At 42.7% G+C, this 19,019-nt stretch overlaps 1 pseudogene; it reads left to right on the plus strand.

The window, feature by feature from the left end:
* The first annotated feature begins 3,233 nt into the window (after window positions 1–3,233).
* On the plus strand, window positions 3,234–6,031 carry LOC148852693 (ras-related protein RABD2a-like; annotated as a pseudogene).
* Window positions 6,032–19,019: the final 12,988 nt, after the last annotated feature.

Consider the following 19,019-nt stretch of genomic DNA (forward strand, 5'->3'; position numbering starts at 1 on the left):
TATGCGACCATTCAACCTCTGAACCTCCTTCAAGTTCCAGGGTGGTCTCATATCTAAAATGGCCTTAATCTTATTTGGGTTGGCCTCAATGCCGCGTCGGTTAACGATGTATCCTAGGAATTTACCCGAGGTCACACCGAATAACACTTGTTTGGGTTCAATCTCATATTAAACTTACGCAAAATTTCAAAAACAGAATGCAAGTCTTTTATTATTTCATGCAAAAATTGAGTTTTGACGAGCATGTCGTCTACATAACATTCAACTTTTCTGCCAATTAATGGCTCAAACAATTTATTTACAAGCCTTTGAAAGGTTTTCCCTGCGTTTTTCAACCCGAAGGGCATAACCTTGTAATAGTATAGACTGAACTCCGTGATGAAGGCAGTCTTTTCTTCGTCCACCGAGTCCATCTTGATTTGGTTATAGCCCGAATAGGCATCTAAGAAACTCAGCAACTCGTGCCCTAAGGTCGCATCCACCAAGCGGTCAATTTTGAGGAGCAGGAAGCAGTCTTTTGGGTAGGCCCGGTTTAGGTCGGTGTAGTCGACGCACATGCACCACTTGCCGTTAGCCTTCTTTACCAGAACGGGGTTGGCTACCCAGCTCGGATAATGGACTTCTCTTATGAAGTCTACTGCGAGGAGCTTCACAACCTCCTTGTCGACCGCTTTCCACCGCTCTGGGGCTAGGTTGCATTTCTTCTGTCTAATGGGCTTTACAAGACCAGTATTGAGCTTGTAAGTTATAAGGTCGGGGTCTATACCGGGCATCTCGGTCACAGACCATGCAAAACTATCTAAATTTTGAAGTAAGAAACTTACTAGTTCGGATCATAGAGGTTCCTGGACGAAAGCACTGATTTGAAGCGTCCGAGTTGGGCCTGTAACTGAGGTCAGAACAACGACTGTTTCTTCCGTGGGTGCAGCTCGTCCCTCGCCTTGCTCCGTAGGCCGATCCAATTCGAGGTCGTCGGCCACCTTGGTCTTTTCCTTTAGGGCGATGATGTAGCACTTGCGGGACTCGAGCTGGTCGCCCCGCGCTACCCCCACACCGAAGTCTGTAGGGAACTTCATTGCCAAATGGTAGGTGGAGACCACCGCCCGTAGAACATGGGTGATCGGCCGACCTATTATGGCATTGTATGGGGAGCGGGTTGCGACCACTAGGAAGTCGTGGTTGAGTCTGACTACGCAGGGCCATGTGCCAACTTCCATAGGTACTATCACTTTTCCAAGGGGCCAGACTTCTTCTCCACTGAAGCCCGCCAAAGGAGTGTTCACGGGCTTCAAGTCACTTCCTTGCAACTAAAGCTGGTCGAACGCGGCCTTGAAGAGAATATCTGCCGAACTGCCCGAGTCAACGAGTACGCACCTGACCTCGAAGTCATTGATCCTCAACTTTATCACAAGCACGTCGTCATGGGGGTAGTGGACCTCTTGCGCATCATACTCCATGAAGAAAATCGATTCTTCTGTCCTCGGCCGCTTCGGAGGATTCTGTTCTTCCCAGGTAGCTTCACGAACTGACGTCCGAGCTGCTGTTGAAGTACAACCTACGACGATCAAACCTCCCACTATCACGTGGATGGGGCCCCAAACCGGCCTCTCTTCCGGTGGCTGCCTCTGTGACTGTTTGGCCGGCCTGCTGCTGGACTCGGGAGCATCCTTACCATACTTTCCTTGCCGACCTGTTTTATTATTATTATTATTATTGTTATTTTGTACAAAGTTCCTTTAATATCCATGACGGATGAGCTCCTCTATCTCGTCGCAGAGGTTCTTACAATTCTCGGTACTATGATCGTGATCTCTATGAAAACTACAATACAAATTCTTATTTCTCTCATTGGGATTCCCCCTCAGACGGGGTGGCCACTTCACATACGGGGCATCCTTGAACACCTTCAGGATTTTGGCCCGCTTCTCATTCAGTGGGGTGTAATCAGTTCGGCCCGCTACAGGAGCTCGGAATGACTGACTCGACTTTGCCCCCCGAGCTGCATCTTTTTTTCTTTCGGCTGTCCCCTTGGCTGGAAGGCTCTCCTTCCCTTTTGGTTGCTCTCTTCCTCCGTGGCTATAAACCTGTCTGTGAGCTTAAGGAATTCGGTTATGATCGTCGATTGGTTGACGACCATGTGCCACTTGAACTCTTTATGCGTCACGCCTTTCTTGGCTGCTGCGAGGCGCACAATAGGGTCCAGGTGCGGTATCTGCATGCAAGCGTCGTTGAACCACTTGATATAGCTCTAGATGGACTCTCCCTCTCTATACACTATGTTGAGGAGGCTTTCTTCAGTTCACAGGCACCGCTTGCTGGTGACAAAGTGGGACGTGAAGGCTTGCATGAACTGCGCCCAACTTCTTATCGATCCAGGTGCCAATTTCTGGTACCATGTGCAGGCTACTCCTCTGAAAGTGGTGGAGAAGGCCATGCACATGCATGACTCACTGGCTCTCACCAGGTGCATTTGCGACTGGAAGGCGTCTACATGGTCATTTAGGTCAAACGACCCGTCATACTTGTCAAGAGGGGGGAGCTTGAAGTCTTTAGGCATTGGGACTGCCAGGAGCTCGGAAGACAGGGGGATGGAACTAAAAGGAAGGGAGCCTTGACTTCACCCGAGCTTGGGAAGATTGTGGGTGGCAGATCGGCAAGCTCGGCGGTGGCATCTCTGCTTCTTGGTGGGCTCGGCGTTTGTGCTGCTCACCTCCATGCTGTCAGGTATGGTTAGTGCAGGAAGTAGCTCGGGCCGCTGGTGATGGCTGCGGACAGAGGGATCCTGCTTGGAATTTGTAGCCAGCATCTCAAACCGGTTCTCCAGGAGCGGTGTTTCAAACTTCGACTACCGAGGTGATGTAGACCTGGCGAGCTGGGGTCCTCCCGACCTGACTGCCCGTAGCGAAGCCGGGGCAGCTGGTCTTTCTTGTCTGTCGCGGGAGGAGGTCTAGCTCTTAGGAGGGTTTTGGGAGGCCTCTCCTTGATGAGAGGGGCGTTCGTCCTGGCAGCGAGACCTAGCTCGCTGTGAGGCTGGGTGCCGAGGAGGGAGCTGCGGCTGCTGAAGCTGAGGTTGAGGCAACTAGGGGAACTACTGCTGGTAGTGGTACTGGGAGACGTGGTGCAGCACTTGCTGTTGGTAAAGCTGGTGTTGCTGGAGCTACTGCACTTGGGCTTGCATAGCCCGCATGCATTGCATCAGATCATCGAGCTGGCTCTGGCCAGTCGCCAGAGGGATGACAGTCAGTTCAGCAAATGTCGTTTCTATAGAGGAAGGAAGGGGAAAACCCACAGGCGCCGTTGCTCACGACACATTCAGGTTGGGGACTCCGTCCATCGAGAGAGGAATGGTGAACTGCCCAATGTAGGACGTGGGAACCTGGGGTTGTTCCCTGGAGTTATCCATCTCCATGCTTCGTCCGACGTTGCTTGAGGAAGCCATGAGTGTTGAGTTTTCAAGTAAGAAAGAACTATGAAGGTTTAGAGAAAGGCTTTTTGAAGCGTTTCCCACAGATGGCACCAAATGATGTGGCACGATCTGGGCACTCCTAGCTGGCTGTTGACTAGCTCCTTGCTAGCAACGGACGACACCTGAGAAGACAGAAAGGAAGGATTCCTGGGGATTTTACCTATTGGGAATACTCTGATGCTTAAGTTAGAACACAAGAAGGAAGGAAAGAAGAGTGCGGTGGCTAAGAGCATAGGTCGCGCTTTATAAATATACTCGAGAGATTTGAAGTCTCCAAAAGAAGTTTCTCTTCTGCCCTGGGGGCTTTTATAGGGGCGTTCTTGTCAGGTTGGGCATAACCGCCACTGGGCCCCTACCACAGCTGTTACCTGCCAGGGCTGTGCAGGTGGCCGTTGTGATGTACTGCTCGTCCGGGTGAGTGACACGTCCCCAAAGTGGCAAGCATGCCTCCATCTGTTGAGAGACGTTGACGCAGACTATCGAAAGGACAGGGACTGCATCGTCAGTAAGGGACGTGGTGCAGTCTGATTGGTACGGTCTGTCAGATAGAAGCTTCTTGAGGAGTGCTCATGTGGCTTATTTGTGAGCTACTTTGTAGTGAGCTTGGAATACTTCAGGATTACCTTACTAGAATTGGTCCTTGGGATGACTTGTCTGCTTGGGAGCTCGGGCGAGCTAGTTCCCCTAGCTCGCGAGCTAAAGTTGCCTCAGAGTATCCCTTCAAAGGTAGCTTGGGGAACCCGGAGCTCACATTGTGGCAAGCTCCTTCTTTTGTGAGCTATGATGTAGCGAGCTGCTTTATGGGCTTGTCACTTGGTTGCACTAGGCTACAGTGCTGAGCTGTCGCTCTTGCTGAATCAGTGTCCATGTGTCACCGTTTCATAGGTCGGGTCAAATCGTTCTCCATCAGTTGTGTTCCTTATGGCCTAGAAGACTTATATGATATTGTTTGTTTTTAATTAATAGTTCTAAACTTTATTTGAGAAATGTTCTTCAATCCTGGTTCTGCCCTTGCTGTGGGATAAGAGAATTATTGAAATTGTGGAACTAAATTTCAATAGATTACCTTAAAAGGATCTAACTGCTCAAGATTGAGGAGAATTTCTGGTCCTGGGTCTAATGATCAGCCAACCTTGTTTTGTTTTTGCCCTAGATAATTTTATTGCAGAGTCCTCCACATGAAATATTGCTGAGCCAGTGTTTTTTATTAGGGTTATCCTAGCTAGAGCCTTTTATTTTAATTCACATTTGTGGTGTGCTTACCACTGAAAGGGTGGATAGCTTCTGCTTGTCCCTCTGGAATTCATGGTATGATCATGTAATGAACCTTATTTTTAATATTGACTGATTGTTGACCACTTATTGGAGTCAATTTGGTTTTTTGGGCACTCATACCTTTTTAGTTGGTGTTTTTTCATGCTAACCCTTTCTGCTTGTATGAATTTTGCAGTGGGACACCGCTGGGCAATAACGTTTTAGGACAATAAATATCAGCTACTACAATGGTGCTCGTGGAATTATAGTCAGTCATTTTCCACTTCTTTTTTCCTTTGTTTGCATAGCCCCTCTCTCTACTTGTCATTTCAATTCAATTATCTCAAACTTGGTTGTTTCTTGGGCAGGTGGTATATGATGTAACAGATCAAGAGAGCTTTAACAATGTCAAACAATGGTTGAATGAAATTGACCGCTATGCTAGTGAAAATGTCAACAAGCTTCTGGTTGGGGACAAGTGAGACCTTACAGCAAACAAAGTTGTCTCTTATGAGACATCTAAGGTAGTACTGATAATTCCCATGCTTTTAGGTGACTACTTTTCTGTTGAAGCAACTCCTGCTCTTCTTGGAGATGTGAAAAATGGTTTCTTCATATTTTCTTTCTTTGTTTTAGGCCTTTGCTGATGAAATTGGGATACCATTCATGGAAACCAGTGCGAAAAATGCAGCTAATGTGGAACAAGCCTTCATGGCTATGGCTGCTGAGATCAAGAACAGGTACTGCTTATGCCTGCTTTCTATGCATTGGAATAATATCATATCAAATAAAAGGGGGGTTATATGAAATTGGTACACTGATGGAAATACTTGTATTCTCACGAGAAGGCTTTGTAGTGTAGTATTATGATTATCATCCGTCGGTGTGACTTCTCACTTCTAATCCAGCATTAGATGGGCCTTTCAGTTACATTTGTTTATGTGGATGACCTTGTATCTGCTACCTATATTTCATTTCCTGTTTGGTTTTGGTTACTGCAGATGGCAAGCCAACCGGTCATGAACAATGCGAGGCCTCCAGTGGTGCAGCTCCAAGGACAACCTGTTGCTCAGAAGACTGGATGCTTCTCCTCTTAGATCGAAGTATTTATTGGTACTGTGTTGCCTGCTCAATGGCATGTAAAAGTAGTTGTCTTTTCTTTCTACTTGAGTTCTAAACGACTGATCACTCCCAACCCGCTTTATCATGATTTGCTTTTCATTTTGGTTGCTTCAGATTGTTGCTAAAATCCATTCTTTTTAACTACTTGATTCCAAGAAGGCATGTACAAATCAGAAATATTAGTTGCAGTTATTTCTTTTCTGTGTTGCATCCTTCTATCATGATATATCTTCTTTTGGAAACCTTACAAGGCATGACTTAATATGTATGGCACATGGGTGGATACCAATGCAATTTTGCTTCGCAGAACAATTTAATTTTACCAATTCGCAAAACAAATAATTGGCACATGGTGACCAATTATTTCATATCAATTCAGATCTAAAACAAATATGTAGAGTAATAATTATTAAATACATACCAATGCAATTTTCTTCAAATTTCGAGTATTTTCATGCATTTTTTTATATTTCTACAAAATTATTGTAATTTTTGCATTTTCCTGCAATTTTTTTTTGCAATTTCTGCATTTTTTGGTATTTTCATGCATTTTCTGTTCTTTATTAGGGGCAAAATTGGAAATCATGGCTGATTCCAATTCCAGCCTCTTAATGAACCAGACCAATTCTGGTCTGAACCAAACGGGCCCATAATTCTGAAAATAGTATAGTTTAGCCATGGTTTTGAAAACAGGACTGACCAGGTTATATATATATAGATTTAGCAGCAGCCGACTGCCGCTAAAGATGTTTTGGACTACCGGTTCATCTTTAAGTGGCAGTTTTTTTGTTCTTTACTGGCAGTCGAGAAAACTACCTCTACAATTTCTAGTGACAGTATTTTTAGCAGCTTTTTTCCGACTGCCGGTAAAGTTTTTTAGCAGCAGTTTTGGAGACCTTTACAGATAGTTTTGATTGCCAGTAAGTCATTTTTCCCATAGTGAAGGCATGTAGATCACCTTAGTATCCTTTTTCCTCTTGGGCCTTTGATGATGATTCGATGTCCTTCTGATCTTCTTGGCCTTCAAGAAAGAGTAGTGAAATGTCTAGGATGTCAAGGGGGGTTTCAGGACTGGCTTGAGGGGTTGGTGATGGTTGATGCTGTTAGACAGTTTTGTATGCCCTTAGCTTCAATCTGATTTGATGTACTTTTGTTATTTAGTGGAAATAAATAAAGTGCATGTTTGATTCATGTTGTTTGGTTTAATTCTGTGTAAAACCCTAAAACTGGACATTTATAGAGACTCATGTTAGTTTTAAATGTTCACAGCCGTTGGATAAGTCTGGGGAGATTTATCCTGCCAAGGCTGATACTGGTGTGCCACCAAGTGTTGGGATGGCCTGTCTCAGCCATCAGGGTAAGACCCGAGGCACATGCAGTATGGGATTACTTGAATCCTTGAACTGGACCAGATTTCCAGTATTGCCCTGGACCTTGGAGATAGATGGGCAAAACTGGAAAGTTACACCTGACCCCTAGACTCGATTATGACATTTCACTAGGTGTTGGATCAGGCTGCCTTTGATATGCCATTCAGTGAGATCCTTAGCGGGGATCAAAACCTGGGTATGTTGGGGCAGTTTGAGAATTCATCTGAGTGGGTGATCATAGTGACAGAATCAGCCACTTTGTCGGACAAAGGGTAATGATCGGGAATGCACTCTCTCTGATGGAAACCAAACTGCCGGCAGTTGATTTCAATCGTTGGAATTTTGTTTTGCAAAATTAATATATTTATATATATATGTACGGTTTCGAATTGTTTGCAATTGGTTTTAATTCCCGAGATCCATGTGAGAGGAGAGTGTGGCACTGTTCCTTGCAGCCGAGGGAGAGGTCCTCTCTTGTCGGGCAGTGCTTGATCATTAAGGGCTGAGAGGTTAAGTGTAAGACCATTGAGGATAATAACTGATGGGCTAATCTTGCACCTGCCCACAGTCCCTAGGTTTTTATAAGATGGCTTGGCCCAGGGACCACTTAATGTAAGTATTGGACCCATAGGCTCCATATGATGGACTCAAGGGGTTCATTGAGTTTTTCAGTGAATTCGGCTGGGCCTTGTATTAAAGGCTGGGCCAAACCCATGTGGCCGGTGTGTAGATCAATGCTTGGGTCCCACGCCATACAAAGAAGCCCAACTGGGCAGCAGATTGGAAAGTAATTAGACACTGAACACTTAATGGGCCAAAAGCCCATTTCGAGGTGAGCTGATATGATCACCCATCCATGGGGCAAATTTGAGATTAAAGTTAGTAAAAGGATTGGGCCTTTAGCCTTATCCACTCTTAGAGACCAAATTCAAATTAGATTTGAATCTGGTAACCTCCTGATAAGATCAGGAGTAAGCTAACTCTATCTGCAAAAGGATTAAGATTATCCCCTATCCAAATACTGATTTGGATTGGGATAACTCCTAAAAAGGAGGTTTCTTAATCAAGAAGAAAGGAGGAGATTTCGAACCACCTTGAAGAGGTATAGGATTCCTCCTGCGAATTCAGATCTGATCTGATTCATACTCTCCAAAAACAGAATAAGCAGTTCAGCCTTTTTCGTTTTGGAGATCTCCTCCTGCCGCCGCCATCTGCCATTGCAAGATTAGATCTTTGCAGAGAAGAAAGTCAAGAAATCTGTTCTTGACATCAGTCTTGCAAGAAAGACTGAAAATGATTCAGTGTTTAGTACTTCCAGAGGATTCTTGTGAAGGATCCAGTGTGTAGGACGCACCCTGCTGGTTCTGTTCCATTCACAACTGTGTCATCTTCAGCAGGAACGGATCTTGGAGCATCCTTTGGGCGTGAACACCAACTTTGGGAGATACTGCTTCTCCGGATCAGGTATATTCCTCCCATTTATCTTTTGGTACAGATCTGGTTTGGTTATGGTTCAAGTAGGATCCTTGAATATTGTATTCTAAATTTAGGGAATATGATTCCCAGTTGAGAGAATGTAGGAAATTTTTGAAATTCGCCCACCCATTCCGCAACCTTTATGGCGTCCATTAGATGGATCCTACCATTCTTTCAGATGCATGGTTGCTGGTTTGACAAAATGCAATGGTATTGAAAGAGGTACACCTTTCTTCCTCCTGCCTTGTGAACCAAATAGGTCATGTTCATCAGGTTTATAGCCCACTCCAAAACGAGGGAGAGATCCCTTAGCTTTAATAGGGTTCAATCTCCTTGTTGTTTGATACCTAACCCTTTGCTAGGGTCGAACTTCATATGAGCCATCATTCGGAGGGGTGGTGCTATTCTCCCTTAGACTTTCTTTGCCTCTTGAACCTTCTCAAGGGAATTCACTTCTTCAAACTAGTAAGAGAAGAAACCTAGACCTTCCTCCGGGTGTTGAATTAGTGATTCTGTAGCTGGTGGAATCTGACTGTCCCCAAGGATTATAATGAGTTCATTATCATGGACCAACTTTAGTCTTTGGTGGAGGGAAGATGGCACAACTCTATCAGCATGAAGCCAAGGTCTCCCTAGTAGTAGGGCAAAAGATGCTTGAATGTCCTGAACTTGAAACTGAATCTGATAAGTAACATTTCCAATAGTCAAATTAAATGTTACATCTCCCAAATTTGGCCCAACTGAATTGTCAAATGCCCTTACCGCAATGGGTCTCTTCTTCACATCATGTACACCCATTCTCAGTGCTTGTAATGTTCTGAGGGTGCAAACATTCAAACCGGACCCATTATCCACCAAGACAATAGGGATCTTCATTCCTCTACAGGTTATTGTGATATATAATGGAAGATTGTGAGTAACACTATCTATTGGGATTTCATCATTTGAAAAGGTTATGACTCGAGGAGCCAAAATCATGCCGACCATCTTTGCTAGCCTTTCTAGTTCTATACTTGGGAGGACAAGAGCCCTTTTGAAAACTTCCATAACTTGGTTCCTGTGATGTTGTGAGGACAATAACAGTGTAAGTATTGAAATCTATGCTGGTATTTTTGTTAGCTCATCCACTGTGTTGTATCTAGACTTTTCGATGGCTCTTAGGAAATCCTCCTTCTCCTTGTTTTTGCTCTCTTCATCTAGCTCCTCCCCTATCTTAGCCTTTCCTTTATCTGCTACCCTGGTCACCTATCTCGGGGGCAAAAATCTTCCAGATCTTAATAAGGCTTCGTGTTTTGAATTAGTTTGATTAACGTGTGCCACCACTGGCTCAGTATAATAGTTCCATGGGACCTTGGATGAATTTTTTCCACAAAGTTCTAGGTAGGGAATGATAAAGGGTTTTTGAGGGAGATTGTCACTAGGTATAGTGGAAGGGGTGAAAGGGTTATTAGTAGACTACGTGGAAGGAGCAAGGATGCGGAAGGGAGGTCTGATAGAGCAAATGGTGTCAAAAGGTGGGTGAAGATAGGGTCCCTATCGTAACAATCAACACTGTGGGGTCCATGATTTGTCTATCTTCTTCGATGAATGCTATTGCTTGGTCCTGCTTCGTGTGGTGGCATGGGATTTCTAGTGATCCCCATTGGTTACTGCTTTGGTTGCTCTGCTTGAAAAGTGATGTGTCCGTCATCAATCAACCTTTGAACTACATATTTAAGTTGCCAACACCTATCGGTCACATGCCCTAGGCCTTGGTTGTAGCTGCAGCGGGCATTCTCATCGTATCCTCTTGGCTTGGGCTTTGATTGCGGTTTCCATGCCAACAAACTCAAGTACCCTTCTTTGACCAATGCAGACAACAATTGAGAATAAGGGTATGGCAAGGGGGTAAACTCTATCCTCTTCTCTTTCTGGATACGAGGGTTTTGGTCTGTTACCATCGGTGGCTGCTGGGGAGTAGGTGGTTGGTATGGTCGTGGAGCTGGCATTGGACAAAATGGTTGGGCTAAGACAAGCACTGGTGGTGGTGGGGTAGGCAAGAAAAACGGTGATTAAGGATTGCTAGAATAAGTGGTTGCAACAAAATTAGGCCGAACTTGTTGGTGAGGGGACGAGGAAATAGAATGCACCTTACTTTTTGACTTCTTGATGGGGGGCTTTCTAATGAAGGCTTGGGATGGGACAACTCCCCCCATTAAGGGATTGATTCTTCCTTGAGGCCCTTGCCTCAGGACCTCCTCAATCCTGGTGGCCCCCCTGACAATCTCATTAAAGTCCTTAAGAGGCTGGGCAATCAACACTGAATAGTATGGCTTACCTAGTGCTTTTATGAACATCCTTACCATTTCTTCCTTAGGCATTGGATACCTCAGTTTTGTTGCCATTTCCCTCCACCGATATGCATACTCAAGAAAATCTTCTCCTTCCTTCTATGACAAGGCTTCTAGGTCTGCTCGATTACTATCCAGTTCCATGTCAAAGGAGTAATGGTCCAAAAAGTCTTTAGAAACTTGTTTCCAAGACTTCCTTTTTGTAGGTTCCAACATGGCGAACCAGGTCCATGCATATCTTGTCAAACTTTTTTGGAATGCCAGGATAAGGAGCCTCTCGTCTGACCCATATTGGAACATATCTCCACAGAAGATCTTAAGGTGGGTTTGAGGGCAACCTTTTCCATCATACTTTTCCAATTCAGGCAATTTAAATTTTTCTTGGAGTATTGCATCAGGGTACAAGTATAATTCTTTAAAGTATGTGGTTCCCAGGTTATGAACCCCTTTTAATTTCTGGGTTTTTTCCTTCATTTTCTCCATTTCTTCCCTCATAGGATGGCTCGTAAGCGAGATTGGCTTGGTTGGGAAGATAGATTGGGAGACATGTTGGTCTTCTTCTTCAAAGTCATTAACTTGATTGACTATTGGTGCTACAAGTTGCTTGGTGAAGATGGTAGGTTTTGGCCTTGGAGTTGGCAATGCGGTACATGCGGTGAATATGAATGGGGTAGGAATCCTAGTAGTGGTGGGGATGGCGAAGGTTTGAGCTTGGGCGGTGGTTTGGGGGTTGGTAGAATTTCTTTCTGAGAGTGAATCCATCCAAGTAGACATTTCTAAAAGCCTTTCTTGAAGATGGAGAAAACCACTATACGAAACAGTAGCAAGAGTAGCAGTCTACACATTGGTCGTGCCTTGTGTTAAACAGCTATGCCCTTAGCTCCAACCAGATTGATGTATCTTTTGACATTTATTGTAAATGAATAAAATACATAATTGATTCATGTCATTGGGGTATGTTTCTGTGTAATACCTTAAACTGGACACTTATGAGAATCATGCTATTTTAGAATCTTCACAGCCGTTAGATAGATCTGGGGAGATTTATCCTACCGAGGCTGACACTGATGTGCTGCCAAGTTGGTTGGGGTGCCTTGTCTTAGCTGCCAGGGTGAGACCTGAGGTACATGCAGTGTGGGTTTTCTTGAAACCCTAAACTGGACCAAATTCCACTATTGCCCTAGACCTTGGAGATAGATGGGAAAAACTAGAATGTTACACTTGACCCCTAAACTCAATTATGGTACTACACTAGGTATCGGATTAGGCTGTCTTTGATATGCCAATCAGTGATATCCTTAGAGGGGGTCAAAACTTGGGTATGTTGGGACAATCCAAGAATTCATCTAAGTGGGTGATCATAATGACAGGATCAACCCCTTTGTCGGACAAAGTGAATGATTGGGGAATGCACTCTCTTTGATTGAAACCTAAACTGCCGATAGTTGATTTCAAACGTTGAGATTTGTTTTTGAAAAATATGTTTATATAGAGATATACATATATATATATATATATATATATATATATATATATATATATATTATGGTTTTGAAATGTTTGCAAAATGTTTTAATTCCCGGGATCCATGTGAGTAGAGAGTGCAACACTGTTCCTTGCAGTCGAGGGAGAGGTCCTCTCTTGTCGGGCAGTGTTTGATCATTATGGGCTGAGTGGTTGTGTAAGACCATTGAGGGTAATACCTGATGGGCTAATCTTGCATATGCCCATAGTCCTTGGGTTTTCATAAGGTGGTTGGACCCAAGGACCATTTAGTGTAAATGTTGGGCCCATTAAGAGCCCATGGTGATGCACTCAAGGTTCATTGTCTCCTATAGTGAATTCGGTCTGACCTTGTAACAAAGGATGGGCTGAACCCATGTGGCTGATGTGTAGATCAATGTTTGGGTCCCACACCATACAAAGAGGCCAACTAGGCAATAGGTTAAGGGGTAAGTGAGCACATAAGCTTAATAGGCCTAAAGCCCAATTCGAACTCGGCTTAAGTTATTTAATTAAAAGGAGGCAAAATCAGATTTATAATCTGATTAGGATTAGATGAAAGGATAAGATAAGTCTTTATCCATTTAAGAGTCTAGATCCAAATATCAGATTTGGATTAAGAAACTCTCTCCTAATTAAATTAGGAGGCTAAAGACTATAAATAGGGGCCAAATTCCTCAGTTTTAACACACAACAACCTACATAATTCTCTCCTATTCTTGCCATCCCCACCCAGTTCGATCTCCTCTTGTGGAATTGATCAAGAAAGGTTCTTGATATTGTTTCTTGGTTGAAGAAACAATCTGAAGTTGTTTTCACCAGCCCCTGTTCAATTCTTGTTGAAGAATACTAGTTCTTGCTGAAGAGCCATCCTAGTGATCTTGTTTCATCACACATTGTGTCATCTTCAGTGGAAGCGGGTTTTGGTCTTCTCCTTTGGCGTGAACACCTTCATTGGGAGTTATTGCTACTTCGTATCAAATATATCCCTTTCCTCCCTTTTGGTTTTAGATCTGGTCTGCTTTTGGGTTCAAGATTGATCATTGAAAATGCAGTTTTCTAAAATAGGGAATGTGATTCACAGATGAGAGAGAGAGAAATTTTTGAAATTTCACCCAACCTTCCTGTAGGGTTCAACCATCCATATGATGGATCTCTCACCCCTTTAGTGGTATCAGAACCAGGTTCATGTCTTGAACCAAATTAAATAAGATTTGGATCTGCACAAATGGGCAGAAGACGTTCTACCCAATTTGCGCAGTTAGCGATTTTTTTCTGGGAAATCGGTTCCTAGTTTTGGGCGAACGATCTGAAAATAAATCTTTATTATTTTGTTTTATATTTAGAATCATTCTATTTATATTTCTTGAATTTTGGGTTGTTTGTATGGTGGAGAACGAAATCTTTTTGCGGCGCAAGAAATCTTCACATTTGCATTTTTTCTATTCATTCTTAGTGTGTAATTAATTTTTAATTTTTTTAATTTTAGATGGAATGGATAGGAATTTGATTCTGATGTAATATTAATAGAAAAATTAGGTTTTCTATTTTATTTCATTGAAGACTAAGCTAGAAGCGTGAAGGAGAAAATTTTGTAGATTTGGGTTCGGCAATCTGCGATTTGCAGTTTCCAGTTTTGGAAACTGCAAACTGCAAACTAACTTTTGTTTTGTAGGGTTGCAGCCTTACGAGCAGCCCTCTTGCTATTGTCTACTGATTCTTGATTGTCATGTATAAGTTTCTTTATTTTTAGATCATGTTTCTTGAATTGGATCTTGAATTAAACATCAAACCCTAGACCCATACGAACCAGATTGGACCAAACTGGTTGGACTGAATCTGTGGTTCGATGGGGCTGTTTTCAGCCCTAAAATTTCCTTCATGGGCCAAGAGGTTGATGGTTAATTGCAAGATTTAATTCGGCCCAGATCTGTAAAACCTAGTTTTGGTTTACTAAAACTGCTTTAGCCCAATCCAGCATAAATGCTATATGGGCCGAACTACTCTTTGCAGTTCAGCCCATATACCTAGATAATATTATTTGATAATATTATGGGCTTTAAATGGGCCAAAAAGGTTTTTAAATTATTATGGGTTTTATAGTTATTTAATTGATTTGATCAATTATGGATTTCATGCATGTGATGTATGTGATGTGATGTGCTGCGTACATGGGCCATAAGTGCTTGGCCCATGTTAATTCGAAAGTGGCTCTTTTGTACACCATGGCTGAATGCACATCATTGCCATGGTGCCCTTAAGATCATTGGATGATCTCCCTTTCTTAGTGGGGCCCACTTCAGTTTTTCCCCAAGAGGAACACCTTGGAACCCTAGCCGTTTTGGGCTTACTTTGAATCTGGCTTTATGAAAGCCAGTGGGAGCCACTTTGGTTTGACCTAAATCAGATCTAGGGGGTTTTCATTCCCTCCATTAAATATAAGTGCATGTGATAGGGAATTTCATATGATGAATTCTCTAAAGGCCTTCCATCATTAGTATGAAGGTTGGATGTATTGGTGGGTGGAGATGCACCATAAAATTCAGTTATCCATCCACTAATGTAGTTGGTTGGATTGCTTCATTAGATGATAGGGGCATCATAGACTGAGTGGGAGGGGCCTATCCTAAAATGGAAGACTCTCTCATGATACCTTGGCGTCCATGAACATGATGGGTGAGCACTTACCGGAGAGAAAGGTTTAACCTAAGATGGCTATGAACCTTGTCTGACAGAGAACAAAGGGAAAGCTCATAAGATGAGTGGATGAGATCCTTCACAGAAGGTCATGGGGTTTTGCAACTGAAACAATTGGCTCCATGCACCCCATGTGGTTTCCCACTTTTCCAGAGACACAACTGTCTCCGTCACTGAGATTGGAGGGAATCTCAGAGATGCCCAAAATGGAAATGGAACATAGATTAAAAGCTCTTTCTATGTGATGACATGAATCAATTAGGTTGTGGACTTATAAATCTGCTTTGCCTTTAACAGAAATGGAAAATGGAAACTTCACCATGTTGTTGAATGATGAAAAACTCAAGGGCCCTAATTATGCTAATTGGTTCCGAAACCTTATGCTGGTTTTGACGTCCGAGAAATTGGACAAAATTGTTAAAAACCCTACTCCGGATCGTCCGGGTGACAGGGCTTCTAAGGCCCGAAGAAGAGAGTATCAAGAATGGGAAGAGAAAAATTCTCTTGCCCGGCGTTATATTATATCCTCTTTAGATAATCCGATATAGTGACAATTTGATAAGATCAAAGTGTCCAAGGATATATTGGATAGTCTGAAGACTATGTATGAAGACCAGAACCATTCTACTTAACAAAAGGTCTTAAAATTGTTTATGACCACACAGATGACCGAGAACCAACATGTTCATGACCATTGTCTAAAGATGATGGGTTATATCAATGAATTGGAGGCTCTCGGGTCAGGTCTAGATCATGACACCAAAATTGATGTTGTCCTCAATTCCTTACCTCCGTCCTTCAATCAGTTTATCATGAATTACAACATGAATAAGCTAAACGTTAGCCTTTAGGAACTCAACAATATGTTGCAGAGGGCTGAAGAACTGATTAAGAAAGATAAGTCAATTGCCATGCTTGTTGAAGGTGGAAAATCGGGCAAGAAAAAGTGGAAGGCAAAGGAAGGCTCAGAAGAAAGGTAGCAAAACCAAAAAGCAGAAGAAAGACAAAGCATCAGATGCTTGTCAGTTCTATAAGTAGACTGGCCACTGGAAGAGGAATTATCCTCAATACTTGGAGAATAAAAAACAAGGTATGTTCGATTCTTTCATCATAGAGACCAATTTGTTGGTCACTTCGACTCGTGCTTATAACTTACTATAGGGGTTCAAGGTAAGCAGAAGACTGAGTGATGGAGAAGTGACACTTTACTTGGGGACTTCTACAACTGTTGTAGCTATGGCCATAGGAACTACAAAATTAGTTTTCAGAGAAGGAATTATTGTACTGAAAGATTGTCTTTTCGTACCTAATTTAAGAAGAAATTTGATTTTTGTCTCAAAATTATGTGTGAATGATTATTCTATTTTGTTTAGTAATGTGATTACTATTAAACGAAATAACAAATTCCTGGCATATGAGGAACTTGAGAATGGTATCTACGTTTTCCATCCCTCCCTGGAAACAAACATTACCAAAACTACATCAAAAATAATCCTTAAGAAAAGAATCCGTGACACAGTTAGTCCCACGTGCCTGTGGCATTACCGACTTGGCCACATTAACATAGACCATATCACAAGGTTGGTAAAGGGTGGTCCTTTGGATTTTCTAACCGTAGAAGATCTTCCAACTTGTGTACCTTACCTTTAGGGTAAGATGATGAACGGTCATTTAACGGTAAGCCTGAGAGATCTACAGGCACACTTGACCTTATACATACTGATTTATGTGATCCCCTGAATGTTAGGATACGTAATCAACACGTTTATTTTATAACCTTTACCGATGATTATTCTTGGTATGGTTATGTGTACCTAATGAGACATAAGTCTGAATCCTTTGAAAAGTTCGAGTTTAGACAAGAAGTAAAAAAAATTGGGGAGAGAAATTAAAGCCCTTCGATCAAATCGAGGTGGTAAGTATCTCTCTGACGAATTTAGGGACTACTTAAAGGACAATGGGATAATATCACAATTAGCCCCTCCCGCTACACCACAATTAAATGGTGTATTAGAGAGGAGGAACCGGACCCTATTGGATATGGTCGAATTACTTCTCATCCACTCATAATTACCTACATCCTTTTGGTGATACGCATTGACTATGATTTATGTACTTAACCGGGTTCCAACCAAATCCGTTTTGAAAACTCCCTATGAGCTTTGGACCGGGAAAAACCAAGTGCGAGACACTTGAAAATTTGGGGTTGTCCAGCACATGTTAAGAACTAGTGATGACAAATTGGAATCTAAAATCAGTCGCTGGCTATTTGTAGGATTACACCAAAGGCTCTGTAGGTTACCAATCTATGATCCAAAAGAATAAAAGGTGTTTTGTAGTCGAAGTGCATGTTTCTTAGAAGAATATTACATACTAGAGAATCTTCAGCAAGAAATTGTTCTTGATGAGGAGAGCTCAGGAGTAGTGGAAGATGTCCCACAAGCTCCAGATACTCAACCTAGAAAGTCTACCCGGGTATCCAAGCCTCCAATTCGTTACGGCTATGACTAAGAAAGTTGCTTGGTGGAAACCACGACAAGTGATGAGGTTCCCATGACTTATGCGGAAGCTATGTTGGACATAGATTCCCTGAAGTGGGTAGATGCCATGAAAGCTGAAATGAACTCGATGGAGACCAACAAGGTCTGGACTCTTGTGGACCCACCCTCTCGGGTGAAAGAAATTGGTTGCAAGTAGATTTACAAGAGGAAGAAGGGCCCAAATGATAACATTGAGACTTATAAAGCTCATCTTGTGGCGAAAGGGTACACTCAGAAAGAGAGAATCAACTATGGGAGACCTTTTTGCTTGTGGCTATGCTGAAATCTATTAGGATCTTGCTAGCTATAGCAGCATACCATAACTATGAGATTTGGCAAATGGGTGTTAAAACCGTGTTCCTGAATGAAGATCTTACTGAATATATTTATATGCAGCAACCACAAGGATTCATTGCCACAGGTCAAGAACACATGATATGCAAACTTAACCAATCCATATATCGACTGAAGCAAGCTTCTAGGAGTTGGAACATCCGATTGACTCTACTATCAAACAGTTTGACTTTGAGCAAAATCCGAATGAACCCTCTGTTTACAGAAAAACCAGTGGAGACAAAGTTACGTTCTTGGTTCTATATGTAGATGTCATTTTACTCATTAGGAATGATGTACGAATGTTAACTATGGTGAAAGTGTGGCTTTCACAGCAATTCTCCATGAAAGATCTTGGAGAAGACACCTATATCTTGGTACTTTGACTCTATAGAGATAGATCGAAGAGAATAATAGGATTATCCTAGTCTACTTACATTGACAAAATTGTCAAGAGATATAGTGTGGAGAACTCCAAGAAAGGAAATGCTTCTTTTAGGCATGGAGTCACTCTCTCCAAGGGTATGTCTCCCAAGACTCCTGAGGAGATTGAGGGCATGAAGGAGATTCCCTATGCCTCAGCCGTAGGGAGCATCATGTATGCCATGCTGTGCAATCGTCTTGACATTCCAAGAGTGAGCATGGTAAGTAGATACCAATCTAACCCAAGATAGGAACACTGAACAACTGTGAATAACATACTGAAATACCTCCGAAGGACAAAAGAGTTTTGTCTGGTATTCGATGGTAGTTTACTATAGATCCATGGGTATACTGATGTCGATTTTCAGTGAGATCTAGATGATAGAAAGTCTACATCTGGGTACATCTTTACGATGGGGGCCTGCACAGTTAGTAGGAAAAGCAACAAACAAGTTTCTACTACAAATTCCACAACCAAAGCCAAATACATTGACGCAAGTGAAGC

Source organism: Nelumbo lutea, chromosome 5 (genome assembly GCF_056320005.1).
Source record: "Nelumbo lutea isolate HS-2025 chromosome 5, American lotus-T2T, whole genome shotgun sequence".
Classification (NCBI taxonomy): domain Eukaryota; kingdom Viridiplantae; phylum Streptophyta; class Magnoliopsida; order Proteales; family Nelumbonaceae; genus Nelumbo; species Nelumbo lutea.